Genomic DNA, 20,621 nt, shown 5'->3' on the forward strand with positions numbered 1-20,621 from the left:
ATCCGGTTATCTCTTTTACTATTGCGTTCGACTGAATGCAGGTAAAATGAGCAACAAAACAAGGAATAAATGCCAACCCGGAGTGTATTATACAAAAAAGATGCAGGAAAAAATATATACATAAGTATAAGTATGCATGGGTGTAAATGACTATAAAAGTCCAATGGTGTGGGGTGTTGTGTGTGTGTGTGTGTGTGTGTGTGTATGTTTCGGTCTCACTGGTGAAACTTTGTTAGTCCGGGAGCACGTTAAGGAACAGCGCTGTTCTGTCCATGTCCAAGGCAAAATAATCCCACCAAAACGGTTATTTCCACAAGGAAGAAACTCTGAGTCACAGTCCCAAACAGCGGAGAGTAGAATTAGACGATCGATCGCTATGTTTCCAGTTGAGCATGAAGAACGTTACTCTCGAACGACCCTCAACCGGCTTCTTTTATCGTAAGTGCAAAATCAGATGATTAGGATGACGTCACGGGATCCCCCTGGCACGTCGCGAGGGAACTCTCGCAAGAAGAAAACAGAGTACACAACACTCCACAGGGCAATACAAACAAAGGGACAACGATAACAGCTGTGATACATCAATAATCAAATTAACATATTGTCAACAGCTTTATAAATCTCTCCCTCTTATGTGGCCATGCTACAATTGGAGATCTTTGTCTTGACAGGAATACTAGGAATTCGGGTCAGAGCAAACACCTCACACAGGCGGAGTAGCAGACTTCAGGAACAGATCACTGGAGCAGACAGACTGGGGTACACAGGAGACACAACACTGGAGAGAACACTGGAGAGAACACTGGAGGTAAGTACACAAAGAGGTAAGTCGGTGTGATAGCATAAGGAGTCTACTTCGTATAAACAAGACCAGACAATGAGGTGCTGTGAGGTGTGTGCTTTTATGTCAGAGGTGATTGGTGTCCAAATGATGTGCGGGAGAGAGAGTGCGTTGTGACTGGCTGGTAGATTTAGATTTAGATTTAGTCATTTTGCAGATGCTTTTATCCAAAGCGACTTACAATTGGGGAATACATAAAGCGATTCATCTTGAAGGGGCAATCAGACAGACGAAGTGCTTGCAACACCAAGTCTCAGGCATTGTTCAAATAAATACAAACTACCAAAGGAAGGAATAAGTAAAGAGAATTGTTTTTTTTTTTTTTTTTTTAAGTTTAGGTTGAAGTCAAGTGCTGTCGAAAGAGATGAGTTTTCAGTTGTTGCTTGAAGATTGACAGAGGTAACAGAGCCTGGTTGATCCGTGACAATATGTGTGTGTTCTGTGTATATTTATTATGTGTAAATACACACTCATGCAGTATATATTTTTAAAATATTTACATTTATTTACGTCTACATTTATATTCATATAATTCATATTATAAATAAATATTTAATATATAAACATAACATTTTTCGGAAATATATACATGCATGTGTGTGTATTTATATATACATAAATATACACAGCACACATACATATATTATGTAAACAAAAATAAAAACATTTATTTTGGATGCGATTAATAGTGATTAATTTTTTGACAGCACTATTTTAGATATATATTGCATGATACTTTCCCTTTAACTTAATTATATCCTTCTTTTCATGTACAAGTTGGGCAAGAAGTAGCAGCTGTTCGACATGATGAAAAGTCACAGTAATTTCTAGTGAGTGGAGAACCTTAGCCAAGACTGGTGTAAGACCCAAGTGTATGCTCTGGTCCGCTCCCTGCTGTCACGGTTGAATGAATCACCTGTCTCATCCTTGCTTGTCTGTTGTGGTGTGCTGCGTGAGTGGGTGTGTCCGCGCTCGTGATTACAGGTTGATCAGCCCCAGCTGTGGCTCGTTACTGGGGCTATTTAAGATCAGCTAACGCCCCTCTCTCTGTCAGATCCTCGGAGTTTCTCAGTGTTCCTGTCCTGCACGTTCTGTCTCCTGGTGTGTTCCTGTCTCTGCCTTGGCTTTGGAGGATTCCACAGCTGGACTTGGCTGCCCATTGCGTCCCTGCGCCTGTCTTCCATCCACGCTGTGCATGAGCTCTGTTCCAACTAGTGACTTCTCAATAAACTGTTGTATATCCGCAATTGAATCCTTTCTCTTGATTCCATAACAGAAGGATCTGACTATCAATGGATTCAGCGGAAGCTCTAACCATTCAATGATGCCTTGAAAACAACAACAACGTGCGATTGGATTGTCAGGATGAGCAAATGCTCGCAACTGGACGAGCCATGCAAGTGTTAGTGGCACAGGTGTCCGAGCTCACCACTCAACTTCAACAACTGAGGATGCCCGCTGTGCCGCCCCCACTGCCTGTTCCCCTGATGCCTCTTAACAGCGCGAATCAACGTGAGCCGCAGCTGCCAGAACCGGAGGCATACAACGGTGAAACTCTTGGAGGCCCAACCTGTGTCAAGCTTTTCTCGTAAAATGCTCAATGTTTTTTTCCCTGCAACCACAGACTTTCGCCGCAGAGGAGTCCAAGGTGGCATTAATCCTCACCCTGCTGTCTGGGAAGGCGGCTTTATGGGGAACAGCGGTGTGGGAGAATCGTCATTCCTGCTGTTCCTCTTTCCACGCACTTTCTGAGATGAAGAGGGTCTTCAATCTTGCAGTAGTCAGGCGCGAAGCTGGCCAATCTCCATCAGGGTGAAAGATCTGTCTCGGACTTCTCCATCGAGTTTCGAACCCTGGTGGCCGAGTGCAAGTGGAATGAGGAGGCACAATGGGACATGTTTCTGCATGGGTTGGCTGACCAGATCCAGAGGGAGATATTCACCATGGAGTTGCCCACCAGCTTGGATGTACTGATTGATTTAGCTCTCCGTGTAGATTCACGGTTACAGCAACATGGCCTGCGAGCTCATCATCAGCTGTTGCCAGTAGTTCCTGTTTATTTCCCGGTCGAGTCTGGACACACGGTCAGCCACTTGTCCGACAGCGAACCCATGCAGGTTGGTAGAGCTAGAGGATTGTGTTTGTACTGTGGTGCGTCGGGGCACTTCCTGGCAGAATGCCCATTAAAAGGGCAAGCCTGGCAGTAGATTTGAGGTTACTGTCGGGTGGAGTATCGTTGAACCAATCCTCAACCACCACGCTCCTCCCGGTAAGACTGCAATGGGCGGCCGGAAGACATGACTGTTCGGCCCTGCTGGATTTGGGGGCAGAAGGTAACCTCATGGACCGAACTCTGGCTCACCAGCTCCACATTCCCACAGCCTCGCTCCGCCACAAGTTCTCTGTCAGTGCACTTAACGGACAATCACTTCCCGACATCACTCACTTCACTATACCAGTTACACTCGTCATGTCAGGAAATCATACAGAGACAATTGAGTTTTTATTGACTGATTCACCTATGGCCCCAGTTGTGCTGGGCCATCCCTGGCTCATTCTGACCCAACCCTAGAGTGAATTGGGGCCAGAGTTCCGTCTCTGCATGGAGCGAGAACTGTTATGCTTCTTGTCTTGTGTCTGCTTGTTCATCTTGTCTTGTGTTTCGTTGCAGGATGAGGCGGTGAATTTGTCAAACGTGCCCAAGGAGTATCTCCTGAAGGAAGTGTTCAGTAAGTCCAGGGCTGTTTCTCTCCCTCCACATCATCCCTTTGACTGTGCCATAAATCTAGTTCCAGGTACGTCTCCACCTAAGGGCAGGTTATACTCTCTTTCGGTTCCTGAAAGGGAGGCCATGGAGAAATATATTTCTGATTCTCCAGCAGCCGGGATCATTCGCCCTTCTCCAGCGGGGGCAGGTTTTTTTCATCGTTGTAAAGAAGGATGGCTCTCTGCGACCTTGTATGGATTACCGGGGCTTGAACAACATCACTGTAAAGAATACTTATCCTTTGCCATTGATGTTTTTAGCGTTCAAGAGGTTGCAGGGAGCATCCATCTTCACATGGTAGATCAGTTCATGTATGTTTACCTGGATGACATATTGATTTTTTTTTTTTCTTCATCTCTCCAGGAACATGTGCAGCACGTCAGGCGAGTGCTCCAGAGGCTGCTTGAGAATGGGCTTTTTGTCAAGGTGGAGAGGTGCGCGTTCCATGCACAGTCGGTTCCCTTTTTAAGTCAAGTCACCTTTATTTATATAGAGCTTTTAACAAAACAGATTGTGTCTACCCAGATAGCAAAAATCATTTGGGCCAGATCTGGTCCAGACCCATCGGACGGTCTGGACCAGATCCGTGTAACGGACTCGGGCCGGTGTCTTTTGGCACAACGGGCCAATACCGGCATGGATCCGGTTTTTCCGGATCTGGACCAGAACTGGGCCAGCTTCAGACCAAATGTGGATTCCTTTATGGTGATTTGGCCCAAATGTGGGCAAGATCTGGTCCAGTACCATGCCGGATCTGGGCCAGCTCATTTTGTGTATTTCATATTTATTTATATATATGCCTTCATATACACACACACAAATAAGTTGTATACATATCTAAAATTCAAACACAATTTGTTTATTTGTACAGTGCTTTTCACAATACATATTCCAATGCAGCTTTACAGAAAATGCATTTAAAAGGAGTATTGCATTTAAAAGTTACAAATAAAAAGAGTAATGTCCATATGCCACAGTATTTGTACAGTTCCTGGATAATACAAATCATACAAGTAGATAATGACTATTTAAGTAGAAGTGATAAATACCTTTAAAGCAATGATTACAAGCATCTTACCCAGACAGCAAGGAGTGTCGGCCCAGATCCGGCCCACAACTGGCCCGCATGGATTTCACAAGGGCCAGATGTGGGCTGGATCTGGGCCAGAATTATGTTACTGTCTGGGTACATAATATATAATTAAATATCTTTTTTTTTTTTTTCTTAAGGTATAATACGAAGGTATTAGACAACAAAAAGTTTAAAGAAATGATTTAGATGTACAATTACTGTCCTGAACACTATTAAAACAATATTCATATTAAAACAATTGAATTACTACACAAAACATGTTTTACTACACTACATCTTTTCTTTTGATAATTTTTGCATCAAAAGCAAAATTAAAGTTAATTTAAAACACTACCCCAAGTAGTATAAGTCTCTACTTCTAGTGCTTACTGTACATAATATTCAACAAGCTTAAAACAGTGATACACAATGAGAATGAGAAGAATCTGAATAATTACCACAGGGAAATTTTATATCACAGGGAAAGGTCTTACAAATGTGTGTCACCATTGTGTGCTTGAGTTGGTTCTAGTTGTTCGAGTCTTCTGCAATGCCGTTTTTGAGGTAAATGCGAGCCCTCCATCTGACTCCACAGCTTAAAGACAGTTCCCCCCTTTTCGTTGTCTCTAAAAAAAAAGATTAAATATCTTTTTAATATTAATATATTATACACACACATACATACATACATACATACATACATATATACACAAACACACACATAAGGTCAAAAGTTTACATACACCTTGCAGAATCTGCAAAATGTTTCTTATTTTACCAAAATAAGAGGGATAAGACATTTACATATTGTCCACAAGAGAAAAAAAATTGTTGAATTTATAAAAATGACCCCGTTGTTTACATCCACTTGATTCTTAATACTGTGTTGTTCCCTGAATGATCCACAGCTGTGTGTTTTTGTTTAGTGATAGTTGCTCTGAACAGTTAAACTGTCTGCTGTTCCTCAGAAAAATCCTTCAGCTCCCACAAATGCTGTGCTTTTCCAGCATTTTTGTGTATTTTAACACTTTCCCGAAGTGACTGTATGATTTTGAGATCCATCTTTCACACTGAGGACAACTGAGGGACTCATATGCAACTATTACAGAAGGTTTAAACGCTCACTGATGCTCCAGAAGAAAAAATAATGCATTAAGGGGTGAAAACTTTTTGAATTTGAAGATCAGGGTAAATTGAGCTTATTTTGTCTTGTGGGAAACATGTAACCCAGACAGCAACATAGTGTTGGCCCAGATCCGGCCCACATCTGGCCCGCATGAAATCAATGCGGGCCAGATGCGGGCCACATGTGGGCCGGATCTGGGCCGACACGGCTTGCTGTCTGGGAAGTATCTTCTGTAGCTTCTGAAGGGCAGTACTAAATGAAAAAAATATTTAGGCAAAATATGAAAAATGTATTCATTCTGTTTAAAAGTTTTCACCCCCTTAATGTATCGTGTTTCCTTCTGGAGCATCAGTAAGTGTTTTTCACTTCCAGTTCTTGTTGATTATGTAATTATAAAATGATCGTACACAAAATGAATAGTAGTTATTATGATTGATGTGGTTTGGAATTGGTAAAAGTGCTTAAAAAATAATTATCAGAATATTGAATCGCCTAATAATTATGCACGCACTTTTCCACATCATAAATGTTATCCATGGTTAGCATTTTTTAATTTTCCTGTACTCGAGTAATTTTGTCCTGCTTTGTGTGTAACAAAGATCATGTTCATTCTGCTTACTGCCCATAGGTGTAAAGTATAATAACTGATATAACAGAGAAGAAAAGCAAGGGGAAACTGTGCCACCTGTTTTATATATTAAAAAAATACACAACTAATTGCGTTTTACACAGATATGTTATGAATGTATTTGTTTCATTTAGTATTACAAAGCAAGGAAGGCAATGTTTAAGCCTTACACATAAGAGTCACAGTTTATTAACATGCTCCACTGTGGAAATTAGTGCATGGGACATCAGTGTCATATACACTTCCTTTAATCACCGACTTGAGATGAAAAAGGGTTTGTACCCAAATGACACACAGACTATAGCATTGCTAGAGGACTATGACTGTTATAACAGGTATATTGTTCAGGATGAGTGTGAAGTTATTTGAAGGAGCATTTCTCCAGAAAGCTGCAAGCCTCAATCGGCCGTAACAAACAGTATGTTCTGAACAGCACAAGTTGTAACATTATCAGGCACTCATTATTATCAATACTCAATTATAAATTGTGGCATTCAAATAGCTTGAATAACTCAAACTCCACTGAAAACTTAAAAAAAAAAAAAGAAAAGAAAGAAAAAAAATGGACTCACCTTACTATTTGACAGTCCCGGCTCTCAGGTGGAACCTGAAATTGAAAAAGATCGTTATATAGTGTTGCTGGACAATATCTCAGTTCATTTACCCAATTAACATGGAGCATACCGTTAACAGAAATAAAAGCATATTTTGGCAAAGCTTTTATAAAGAAAAATCATACCAAACAATATAATGTAATGCATGTATATCTCCTCAGTGCCCCTCTGTTTCTATCATTCAGTGTGGCTGAAGCGTTCTGCCTGCTTATTCAAGGGGACCGGGCTCGTCAAAAGTTTGGACACATTACTGTTTTTAATGTTCTTGAAATAAGTCTCTTATGCTCATCAAGCCAGCATTTATTTGATCAAAAATACAGAAAAAAAAGAAAAAAGAATATTGTGAAGTATTAAAAATAATGAAATGAAATAAAATAATGGTTTTCTATTTTAATATACTTCAAAATATAAATTATTTCTGCGATCAAAGCTGAATCTTCAGCATCATTACTCGTCTTCAGTGTCACATGATCCTTCAGAAATCATTATAATATACTAATTCGATACTCCATTGTTATCGATGTTGGAAACAGTTGTGCTGCTTAATTTTTTGGGAATCTGTGATACTTTAGAATTTATTGATGAATAAAAAGTTAAAAAGAAAAGCATTTATTTATTCAGCTTTGCCATCACAGAAATAAATTATATTTTAATTACAATTTTAAAAGTAATTATCAGTTAAAATATGTTTTTTATAAATATATTGTAAAACGTAATTTATTCCTGTGATCAAAGCTGAATTTTCAGCATCATTACTCCAGTCTTCAGTCTCACACGATCCTTCAGAAATCATTCTAATATTATTATTTGCTGCTCAAGAAACATTTCTGATTATTATCAGTTGAAAAACAGTTATGCTCCTTAATATATGCAGAAACCATGATATACAACCATTCAAATGTTTGGTGTGTGTTAATAGAAATGACTGTTTTTATTTAGCAAATAGGCATTAAATTGATAAAAGTAAAAACATTTATAATGAAGCAAAAAATATATTTCAAATAAATGATGTTCTTTTGAACTGTCTATTCATCAAAGAATCATAAAAATGTTTCCAGAAAATGTTAAGCAGCAAAAACTTTTTATTTTAATTTATTTTTTACATCTAATAATAATAAGAAGAACCATTACTACTGTCACGTCCTCTGTCATGTGTGTCATGTGTTCCCGCCTCTTGTGTCCATATTTGGTCTTGTTCCTGTCCTTGTTAAGTGTGATTATTTAAGTCTTGTCCAGCCGTGTTTCGTCTAATTATCAGTAATTGTCATGTGTATTTAGTTCCTGCCTGTTTAGTTAGATTTTGTCTGGTCTACTCGTTATTCCCCGGTGTTCCTGTCTGTGTGAACCTTGCCTTGTCTTGCCCTGTCCTGATGTCACCATTAAAGACTATTATTTTGAAGTTACTCCTCGTCTCCGTGTTCCTCGTTCCTCCCTGCTGTGTGCACCGTGACAACTGATAACTGAGCACCAATAAAAATCCAGCACTAAATCAGCATGTTAGAATGATTTCTTAACGATCATGCACTGAAGACTGCAGTAATGATGCTGAAAATTAACAGGAATAAATTACATTTTAAAAATATATTCAAATGATATTTCACAATATTACTTTTTTAATTTTATTTTTGATCAAATAAATGCATGCAGCCTTGAGGGTTAGCACTTGACATTGCTAGCCCACCATGACAGGCAGCAATCTTAAACATTAAATTTTAATAGAAGCAGTCAAAATTACTAAAGTTTAAATTAAGTAATTAAGTTCAAATTCATTAATTACGTATAATTGCATACCTCTGGACCCTTTTCTTCATGTTAGCAAGTCCTCTGATAATAGGCCTAAAGTGTTCGCCGGTCCAACACCGATCTAAGGAGCAATAAAAACACCAAAACTTTAAGTTAATAAGAAATTAATTTGTTAGTAGAACAGTGTGATCACACGGTGAGACATACCTTAGTGAAGTTTTTGAGGATAACAGCGTACAGTCCTTGCCTCGATCGTCTTGACGTCTTCTTCTTCTTCTATTAAGGTTTATTGGCGGTTGGCAAACAACTTTTTGGTGCATTACCGCCACCATCTGGTATGAGTGTGGACCAGAATGTTGTGTATAAGCATTGTTTAAAAAAAAAAAAAAACTATATCCTTCCACTTAAATTGGTTTCTCTAAGATATTGAAACAGTATATTACAACACATTTTTTTTTACTCTTTCCGCGAAATGCTAATCAAGCCAGCATTTATTTGATCAAAAATACAGAAAATTGCCCAAAGGAAAACGGAGGCCTGGACTTGACTAGCCTTAAAACATATTATTGGGCAGCCCAACTGAGATCAATGGTTGCGTGGATGTCCCAAGATACTGACACTATATGGGTTGGAATGGAGCAGAGTGAATGCCCAAATTTCCCATTAGATTCAATTCCATTCCTAAACCAAGACATATGGGGGAAAAAGAAGATTACTAATGTATGGAGTAAAAACACCTTAAAAATATGGTCAATTGTGAGGAAGAAACTACAACTTCCCATGACTATTTCCAGAGCTATAAGGATAGCAAACAATTGTGAGTTCTCCCAGCTAGGCTGGACAAGGGTTTCCTGAAATGGACAGAAAGGGGTCTAGTGGTTTTGGACCAGCTGTTTGACGGAGCAGCCTTGAAATCATTTGAACAACTCAAAGAGAAATATGATTTACCGAACCAAGATTTCTTTAGGTATTTACAAATTAGACATTACCTCCAAAATCATCAAGAACGGAAAGGCTCTGCTCTCTACCAACAAAAATAGAGCGCTTCTTCATATCAATAACAGAAGGAAAAGTAAAGTCAAAATTCATTTCACATATTTACAAAATATTGCAAGAAGAATTTAAAGGAAATAATTTAGATATTAAAGAAAAATGGGAATTAGAAATGAACACAATAATTACAGACAAGCAGTGGGAGACTTCATGCAGTCAAGGACATAGGGTAACCAGTAGCCCTAATTGGAAGGAATTTGGATGGAAAATTAAAATGAGATATTTTAGAACTCCATTCATAACATCAAAATGGAGCAATAATTCAGACGGCTGTTGGAGGGGTTGTGGCTTGGTGAGATCACACCCATATATTTTGGGATTGCCCAAGGATATCAGAATATTGGCAAAATGTACAAAAAGAAATAAAAAAATGTCTTTGTATAGATCTACCTCTTGAACCATCATACTTTGTGCTAGGGACACTGCCAGCTGACCTTGAAGAGAATAACCAAACATTTTTGCTGAGAATACTTCTTTTAATAGCGAATAAGGTAATCACAGCCTCTTGGCTGAAGCCACACCCTCCAACGGTTGCACAATGGAGGGAAAGAATCCAAGATGTTTATAACATGGAGCATACAACGGCATTATTACAACTGAAAGCAGATGTTTTCCTAAATAAATGGTCTCCCATTGCCCAACATTTTCATTTGATATGACTATTATGCAGACTATATTTTTCTTACCTTTATTTCATTTATTTATCATTTATCTACCAATGGTCATATGTACTGTAAAAAATTCCGTACTATCTACCAAATGTATGTGTGGTACTGCAGAGATAAGGATCTTTCCCCTCACATGTATTCTTGTTGGGATGGAAGATATCTATGGACTGCTATTCTATTTGTAGACTTGCCCATGACACTTTACTGCACTATCAATACTGTACCATCAAAATGTTAAGTCGTGACATACTGTATGACTGCACTTGATAATACGAAATAAAAGAAAAGTTCAAAAAAAAAAAAAATACAGAAAAAAGTATTACAATTTAAAATAATGGTTTTCTATTTTAATTTACTTCAAAATACAATTTATTGCTTTGATCAAAGCAAATATCTTTGACGTCTTTTGTTCTGAACTGCAGATAAACACGCGCTCGTTTCGGACGCGGCCCGGATCTGCTCTGCGACAGTAGTTCCCACTGAAACCGGGCCCGGGCTGGATCCGTGTTACAGCACTGAAACGGATGTGACTGTAATACGGATTTGCCGGTTTGAAAACGGATCCGGCACAGAGTCAACTGCTGTCTGGGAAAGCACTTAAAAGTATCAAATTGGAGGATAGAGTGTCAGTAATGTATAATGATAAGATTAAACACTCAATTTTCAGTTAAAGGCATTTCATTATTGAATTCAGAGATGTCATTGTCTAGCTCAGTTTAGTTTGAATAGTTTCTGTGCAATCAAATCGGCAATAATCGCTAGAAAATTAAGTGTCCCCAACTGAGCAAGCCAGAGGCAACAGCAGCAAAGAACCAAAACTCCCTCTGTGACAGAACAGAATTTTAGAGTACATTATCTCAGTTGAGGGAATTCGCATGGACCCCGATAAGGTTAAGGCTGTGGTGGATTGGCCAACCCCTAATTCCCGTAAGGCCCTGCAGAGGTTTCTGGGGTTCGCCAATTTCTACCGACGTTTAATTCATAATTTCAGCCAACTAGCCGCTCCTCTGACGGCCTTGACCTCCCCCAAGATGGCGTTCAGGTGGTCCAGTGCAGCTGAGGCTGCATTTGCCAAATTGAAATGCCGCTTCGTTTCGGCGCCCATTCTGATCGCCCCTGATCCTACACGTCAGTTTGTGGTGGAGGTCGACGCATCAGAGGTGGGGGTTGGCGCGGTGCTGTCCCAGCGGGCTTCCTTGGACAATAAGATGCATCCCTGCACATTTTTCTCCCATCGATTGTCCTCTGCCGAACATAACTACAACATTGGTAACAGAGAGTTTTTGGCGGTTAAGTTAGTATTGGAGGAATGGCATCACTGGTTAGAGGGGTCGGGGGTACCTCTTGTCGTCTGGACCGATCATAAGAACTTAGAATACATCAGATCCGCTAAACACCTCAACTCCAGGCAGGCTCGGTGGGCACTTTCGTACCTCCCGGGCTCCAAGAACATCAAACCCGATGCGCTGTCTCGTATTTTTGATCTTTCCGAACGCCCGTCGTCTCCCGAGTGCATACTACCTGAGAGACTCATTGTCTCTACGCTCAGTTGGGAGATTGAATCGAAGGTTCGCACAGACTTAGAAGGGGTAACGCCTCCGCCTGGATGCCCACTGAACTGATTATTTGTGCCGGAGAGGTTATGGTCCGACATTATTGGGTGAATCGCTTGCGTTCTGTTTGTGAGGTAAACAAAGCTTTTTCCTCTCAGCGCATCTTCTGGGGGTAAATACAAGGCTTTTTCCTCTCAGCGCGTTTCTGAGGTAAATACAAGGCTTATTCCTCACAGCGTGTTCTTCCAAAACTGAAAAGTATCCGAGATGAGCGTGCTGCTGGTTTGTTTATGGTGGTGTGGGCGTTTACATGGCGCGTGGCTCGCATGGAGATTTGTAATAACAATAGCGCGAGCAGCGCGTGGGCGTGACCTAATTAGAGATAATGAGACCAGACGGAAAAACTGGACCTTGGTTTCATACGGATTACTTTATCACAGAATATTTGTTTTCGGGAAGACTTACTTCATTTAACAGTAGACATGTCAAGATTTCTATAGATATATTTCTCATGTCTCTGTGTGAAGTATTTGCTGAGTTACAGTTCATTTTAGTGACGTGTTTCAAAAAGCAGTTCGCGGAGACGGAGAAGACAGAGAGCACACCCTGTTTGTTTTCTTTATTCTTCAAAAGCACAAAGTTTAGTTGTTATTATGAGTGTATACAAATAAAAGTAGACCCCTTACAGATTCGAATGGTGTATTGCTCTTATCTGTACGATCAAAAATGGCAGAGTAATTCAAGCTCATTTCGGCCTTATCAGGAAAATCTGCCCGCCCTCCCTGGGCAATACGGCCATTTTGACTGTAGTGGACCGGTTCTCGAAGGTGGCTCATTTCATCCCCTTACCTAAATTACCGTCTGCTAAGGAGACAGCAGTTACTGTCGTTGATCACGTCTTTCGCATTCATGGCCTCCCGATGGACGTGGTTTCTGACAGGGGACCCCAGTTTGTATCCAAATTTTGGAGAGAATTTTGTCATTTGCTGGGGGCAAGTGTTAGTCTGTCCTCTGGTTTTCACCCTCAGAGCAATGGTCAGATGGCGTGGGCTAGCCAGGATCTGGAGAGAATATTGCGATGTTTGGTGGTGCCGAACCCCACTTCCTGGTGTCAACAACTCTCGTGGGTTGAGTACGCACATAACTCGTTACCAGTGTCGTCCACGGGCCTCTCGCCATTTGAGTGTAGTCTAGGGTACCAGCCACCTATCTTTCCTGGTCTGGAATCCGAAGTCGCGGTTCCCTCTGCCCACGTGTTCGTCCAGATGTGCCGTCGCACCTGGAAAAGAGCCCGAGAGCCTCTCCTCCGGGTGGGAGCGTGCACTAAGGCTCAGGCCGATTGCCACCAGTCAAAGCCTCCCGTATATGTCATTGGTCAAAAGGTGTGGCTTTCTTCTAAGAACATTCCGCTTAATCACCCCTTAATCCGCCTGCCCCGGATCCTCCACCACCGCGTCTCATAGACGGGGAACCAATGTATTCGGTCAATCATATTCTGGACTCGAGGCGGAGGGGATGTGGATTCCAGTATTTGGTGGACTGGGAGGGTTACGTTCCGGAGAAGAGAAGTTGGGTTCCTGCCAGGGACATTCTGGATCACTCCCTTGATGATTACAATCAATGGGTAAGGTTGGCTGGGAGCGCCAAGGGGCACTAATGTTTCAGCAAAAATGTAGCTGAAATAAGGCCTTAAAACTCACACTAAATAGTTCTGAATAAGACTTTTGAGTAATCAGTCTTGTAGGCTAGAATATTTACTTCAAAATTATGTGAAAATCATTCTGCTTACTCATTCACAGAAAACAATATATTGATTTAAATTTTTCAAGACATGTTTTGTGATCGAAAGACTATATGCGAGGGAGTGGCAATGTCCTTGAATATTAAGTGAGTCTCACCTGAGAGACAAAGGGCCCTCCCCTAATGGGCTCTAATGGCCCATCAGTGTGACTGTGACTTTGAGGCAGGTAAGAGAGAATGTGAGGAGATTGAAAATTTTTTTTTTAAATTATTTGTATTTTATTTACAACACAGTATAATCAAAACATACATAATGAAGGTCAAAGACACATTATTGTGCACACTGATCTAACCACGGAGATGTGAACAGAGTCATTCCTGCAACAGATTCTGTTCAACAAGTGAAACAAGTAAATCATACCTGATATTTACGTGTTATTTAAGTGTTTCTACATCTTTCCATGGATTTAAGAAGAAAAAAACATAATCAGTAGAAAAGGAGCTTGTTTTAACATAGAATATCAGTGTAGTTGAACATCTGATGTTGGTACAGCGCTCTCAGAGGAAAACAGTTTGAAGAGACATCAGGATACATCTGTGGTGCAGGTATCTGACTCAATAAAATACCAACAACCAAAAAAACCAAAAAACATTTGTGAACATGTTACTATCAGGAACATCTGTGTATATATATATATATATATATATAGAGAGAGAGAGAGGTTTTGTAGCCATAGACTCACACATGCTTTGTACTATCATTAAAAAAAGAGAAATAAATCTTATATCTGAGAAACTAATTATTGTTGTTTAGCACGTTATTAAAGTCTATTTCTGAACAGAGCTATTAATAATAAACATGTACTAAACATACTTAGACTCATAGCATTCATCATGTTACAGTGTACACTCATATTACTTTTATTGTTTTATATAGAGCATGAAAGAAATTTAGATACAATGAATTGCCTATCATATTCAAAATTCTTTACATGATTTCAAACATTGTAGTCAGGAATTATAGTTTGGAAAAACCCAACTATGACTTTGTAGTCATATAGTCTAGTATGTATGATTTTATAGTAGCCTATGATATGATTCTGTAGCCACAGACTCAAGCATGCTTTGTACTATAAAAGGATGTACTTTGTACTATAAAAAAAAATATTTTATATCTGAGAACTAATTATTATTGTTTAGCATGCTATTAAAATCTATTTGTGAACAGAGTATTAATAATAAACATGGTCTAAACATTCTTAAATGCGTAGCATTCATCATGTTGTAGTTTGGAAAAAACCCAACTAACTGTTAGTAAATCTGTGCAAGTTTATGTCACAATAAAATGTTAATTAACCCCCTGGGGTCGACAAACGCGTATATGCGTTTTGAGGCAGATTTTCCTGATAAGGCCGAAATGAGCTTGAATTACTCTGCCATTTTTGATCGTATAGATAAGAGCAATACACCATTCGAATCTGTAAGGGGTCTACTTTTATTTGTATACACTCATAATAACAACTAAACTTTGTGCTTTTGAAGAATAAAGAAAACAAACAGGGAGCGCTCTCTGTCTTCTCCGTCTCCGCGAACTGCTTTTTGAAACACGTCACTAAAATGAACTGTAACTCAGCAAATACTTCACACCGAGACATGAGAAATATATCTATAGAAAGCTTGATATGTATACTCTCAAATGAAGTAAGTCTTACCGAAAACAAATATTCTGTGATAAAGTAATCCGTATGAAACCAAGGACGTGTCCAGTTTTTCCGTCTGGTCTCATTATCTCAAATTAGGTCACGCCCTCGCGCTGTTCGCGCTTTTGTTATTACAAACCTCCACTGAGCCACGCGGCATGTAAACGCCCACACCACCATAAACAAAGCTGCAATGCGTTCATTTCGGATACTTTTCAGTTTGGAAGAACACGCTGTGAGGAATAAGCCTTGTATTTACCTCAGAAACGCGCTGAGAGGAAAAAGCTTTGTTTACTTCACAACCCGAACGCGAGCGCAGCTGGAGCCGGCAGAGGAGGAGATCTTCTATACAGAGTAAGTAATGTTTCTTATTGACATTCGATAATGTGTTGAACGCAATTAATAGTTGAACTTTCCCAAACTATAACTCCAGAATAAAATGTGTAAAATTGAGTGCAACATTTGAAATATGATAGGCAACCTTTCATTGCATTTAAATGTTGCACGACGTTAGGATAGTTATATGTTCTATGCTTTATTTATTTTGAATCGTAACAATATGTAGGCCTATATATTATAATAAATATAATGTACTGTTTTTCCTGTACTTTGGATCAAATGAATGCAGGTTTGGTGAGCTGAAGACACTTCTTAAAAAAAAAAAAAAAAACTAACCCTAACAAAAAAATAATTTGACTGGTAGTGTATGTATTTTCACCATGTTTGCTTTGTCTTTGTCTGTTCATTGTGTTGCTCACGTCTGTTTTGTGTTTTCTCATGCAGTTTCTGCTGACTCCTGTTTTCCTGGGTTCCAGTTTCCTGCCACTGTTTTGGATATTTTACCCACAATGTCTTAACTCTTCTGTTGTTTGTTTGTTCCTAATAAACTGTTTAACTGCACTCGCAAGTGAATCTCAAGTTATTTTATGTGATAGTTATATGTATACACATTTCTTTTTTCCTCACATTCTTTCTTGTAACTCTTCTCTCTCAGTCACACACCTGACTGAATGGCTCATTATGGAGCTCATTATGCAGGCCTTTGTCTTCTCAGGTGTCAGTCAAAGCATTATCCAGGATAGGTCACGCCCTCTCGCATAGACCCTTTCTACTCAAAAAGTGACTTAGAAAATTTAAATCAATATATTGTTTTCTCTGAATGAGTGAGTTAGATTATTTTCAGATCATTTTGAAGCAAATATTCTAGGCTACGAGATCCAGTTCTCAAAAGTCTTGTGAACAAATGTTTCTGTAGCTCAAATAGCTTTCCTGTAGCTCAAATAGTAGAGCATGGCACTAGCAACGCCAAAATCATGGGTTTGATTCCCAGGGAAAGCAAGAGCTGATAAAATGTAAAAAAACTGTAACTTGAATGCAATGTAAGTCGCTTTGGATAAAAAGCGTCTGATAAATGTAAATGTTCTGTATGTGTTTTATGGCCTTATTTCAGTTACTTTAAAATTTTTGTTTTTTTCTAACCATGCATAAACGTCGTTTTCTCAAAAACACAATCACGTACATACATGCTGCTCACATATTATTGTAGCCCAGTTTGTGCTGAATACAGTGTTTTTAGACTTTAGCCATTAAAATGTTTATAAGCAACTGAAAAAAGCACAAATGTCAGGGCATGTCAAAACTTCTCCAGGGCCCCAAAACACCCTCAGACCCCAGAGGGTTAATGAAGTATGACGTCTTGTCGCAATTTTGCGACTTTGGCGCTTAGAGGGTTAACATTTCAAACATTTATTAATGGCTTTTTTTTTTTTTTAATAAATCTTTTTTACGGCCTTATGTGTTTCTGCTTTCATATGCTGGTATTAGTTGCAGGTTGTATTTGTCTTATTCTATGCTATTTTTCTGACCTTTCCTCACATTCTTTGTAGCACATTTGTATTTGTTTTACGTCTGCTATTTCCTTTAGCCTGTTTGAATTTCTATGCTCTTTGCATTTTTTTTTCTTTCTTTTTTTTGCCTGTGTTTAAACATTTATCCCACTTGTATAAATGTCACTTTGTTTGTGCATTTGTATGCATGGCTTTTAATCTTGTATTATTGCTGTATAAACATACAAACATAGATCCTGATCGTATATTCTGCTCTACTTTTAACTTTTACAGGCTATGTCTTGTATCATTTGTATTTATGCCTGTTTAAGTTGACTGACTACTTCCCCTTCTATTCTTTTTTTTTTTTTTTTGGTCCCTTGTTGTGTTGATGCTCTATGTATGTATAATTTGGCGTTTGTTTTGTGGACTTATAACAATTTTACACCACAAACCTTTTTTTGTTTGTTTTAAATGACAATTTCAGTCTTGCATATACATTTGATTTACAGTATACTGTATTAGTTGAGGGTAGGGTCTGATTTGTCTTATGGCCCTGTGACCAGTGCCTTTGTTCTGTGGTGCTTTTTAGTCTTTTTGTATTAGTTGCTAGTTGTATTAGTAAACTCACCTTTTTTTTATATAGCGCTTTTAACAATACAGATTGTCAAAGCAACTTTCCTATATCAGAATAGGAAAATAGTGTCAATGATGTAAAATGACACGATCAAACACTCAATTTTCAGTTAAAGGCATTTTATTATTGAATTCAGTGATGCCATCATTCAGCTCAGTTCAGTTTAAATAGTGTCTGTGCAATCATGTAGATGATATCGCTGGAAAATAAGTGTCCCCAATTACAAATTATTTTACAAGGGTTTTTTGATGAGGCTAACAGGATTGACATGAAATCAGGGGACTTTAGATTAAAGATTTAAATTTGATAGAAAAAATGCATACTTGGGCATACTTGTGCCAAAAACATTGCTTAACAATGAGACTATATTTTAAACAATATGCAAATGTGATTTTTTTGATATCATTTTGCCTTCATTTTGAAAATTAAATGTCTTGCTGAAAAAGAAAAATCATAGTGAGGGACAGGCCAAAAACCTTACCCTAATGAGCATACATGCTATTTATATCATTTAAAATAATATTTAACTTACATTTTAATGTAACATTGATGAAAGAATACATAGTATCATTATGTTTTAAATTGCACATTTATTCATTGTTATATTAAATCTATGTTTGATTATTTCTTAGGGACGCAAAAGGCACTGATTTCATGGAATGACCCTTATAAATAAAATGTCATATAAAAACAATATGTGAACTTCCCTATGGTTTTTTTTTTTTTTTTAATTGTGAAACTTTATACAGTCAGTTGAGCTTGTCTACAGTGTGCATTACTTTGTTTTACTTTACTTTTATAATTCAGTCAAACCCAGCACATTTTACTTTTACATTTATTCATTTAGCAGTAGTAATGTTATGTTCAACACCGAAGCTTGTATAAAAAAAAAAACATTTCACATTGAAGCACTGTATTGGAGCTTGATTCATTTTGTGAAAAGCACGTGATCTATGACGTCTGAAGCTTCATTCACCTGAAAACCACGTGACTGCTTCAGTATCTGGTTCAAACGAAGCGAACCTCAGCACTGTTTCCTTTACATTATCGTACATTATAATGTGTTAGCATTGTTTTTTTTGTTTGTTTGTTTTTATCGTAATTTATATATTGAGTTCAAAAATAGACTTTGGCCATGAAATAACAATCTAAGGACTGAGGCAGAGTTACAATAAACAGATCATAGATTTAATTTATGAATTTGTTTAATTTATTTTACTTATTTCAGTGCCTGTACACCAACACAAATGCATGACTTTGACAATGTCCATTATTTATATAAAATATAATAAACAAAGAATCAGTTGTTGAACCAGATGTGAAACCACTGGCTGTAATGGAACATAACACTTTGGAAGGTGTTATTTATTTTTATGACCACTAGATGGCCACAGCATAAACAGTTTTAAAAAAGCTTCAAGTAATGAACCTTTTTCCGATACAATTGTGTTGAAAGCTTCACTGGTTCAGAGCGCTTCACTTCGCCATCACTATTTAGCTGATGCTTTTACCCAAAGCAACTTAAAAATGAGGAGTTTTAGAGCCCAATAATTAAACCCTTGCTGGAACCAAGTGAAAAACCAGAGCAGCTCCTGGAATTAAGTTTTATATCTGTGCTGTGGTGCATCATGGGATGTAGGAGAAACCAAAGTAGAGCATAAAATGGATTTTTGAATGGCTGTTGAATAATAATTTTTTTGATTAATGCATGTACCAAATTTTTCATAATCTTGAGATTTGGTTGTTTGGTGAATGTAATTCCTGGTTGCTTGCATCCCCGTCAATGGTTGTGTCCATGAGTATAAATGCTCATGACCTGAAATTTCACAAGATTGTCAGTGTAAGATGGAGGTTGGAGAGCGTGTAACCTGCACGAGATTGAAATCATTGTGAGTGGGAATATTTTTTTATCTGGCATTTTTTACTTGTGCTTTTTTCTTGTAATTATTTACCCTGCTTCTATAGTTGTGACTTTAATGGTACTAAAACATATAACCTGGAGTGGTCAACGTCAGTCCTGCAGAGTTCAGCTCCAACCCTAATCAAGGTCTAAGGGCTTCTAGAAAGCTACAGGTGAGTTTTTGTGTTTAAGAGCTGCATCAAGAGAAATCGCCCCAGAGGAGAGTATTCAGTGTTTATTGTGAATGTATATTTTCATAACTGTTTTAGTTTATCACTATAGTATTATTTTTCTTTCTCTATTTCAGTTAAGACTTAATGGTGGCACATTCTGAAGGAACTTGATTCTTGTTTTCTTCAAAAAACGATCTGTGAGCTTGACGATTAAAAGCTCATTGCTCGTGTTTCGTTGTTGCTGGAAATGGGTGAGAAACATTCAGAAATGTACTCACACAAAGCTTTCATAGGTTTATTTGTATATGTTTATTTGATTCTGAGAAGTGTTGAATCATAATGGTTTAAATTGTGAATACAGACCAAATGCAGTGGTTGCATTAACCATTTTGGTTAAACCCTTGATATTCAACATCCTCAATGTTGTTGATTGTACAAACTGGAATTGATAAGAGTAAATGTGTTCTGATGCAAGTTATGCTATAGCATCATATTGTAACAGACAAGCCAGTTACTAAGTCTCTTATCTGTAGGTGTCTTCTCCAACCGCTAGGGGTGCTATGGCGCCTAAATGAGCTCC

Source organism: Onychostoma macrolepis, chromosome 22, assembly GCF_012432095.1.
Source record: "Onychostoma macrolepis isolate SWU-2019 chromosome 22, ASM1243209v1, whole genome shotgun sequence".
NCBI lineage: Eukaryota > Metazoa > Chordata > Actinopteri > Cypriniformes > Cyprinidae > Onychostoma > Onychostoma macrolepis.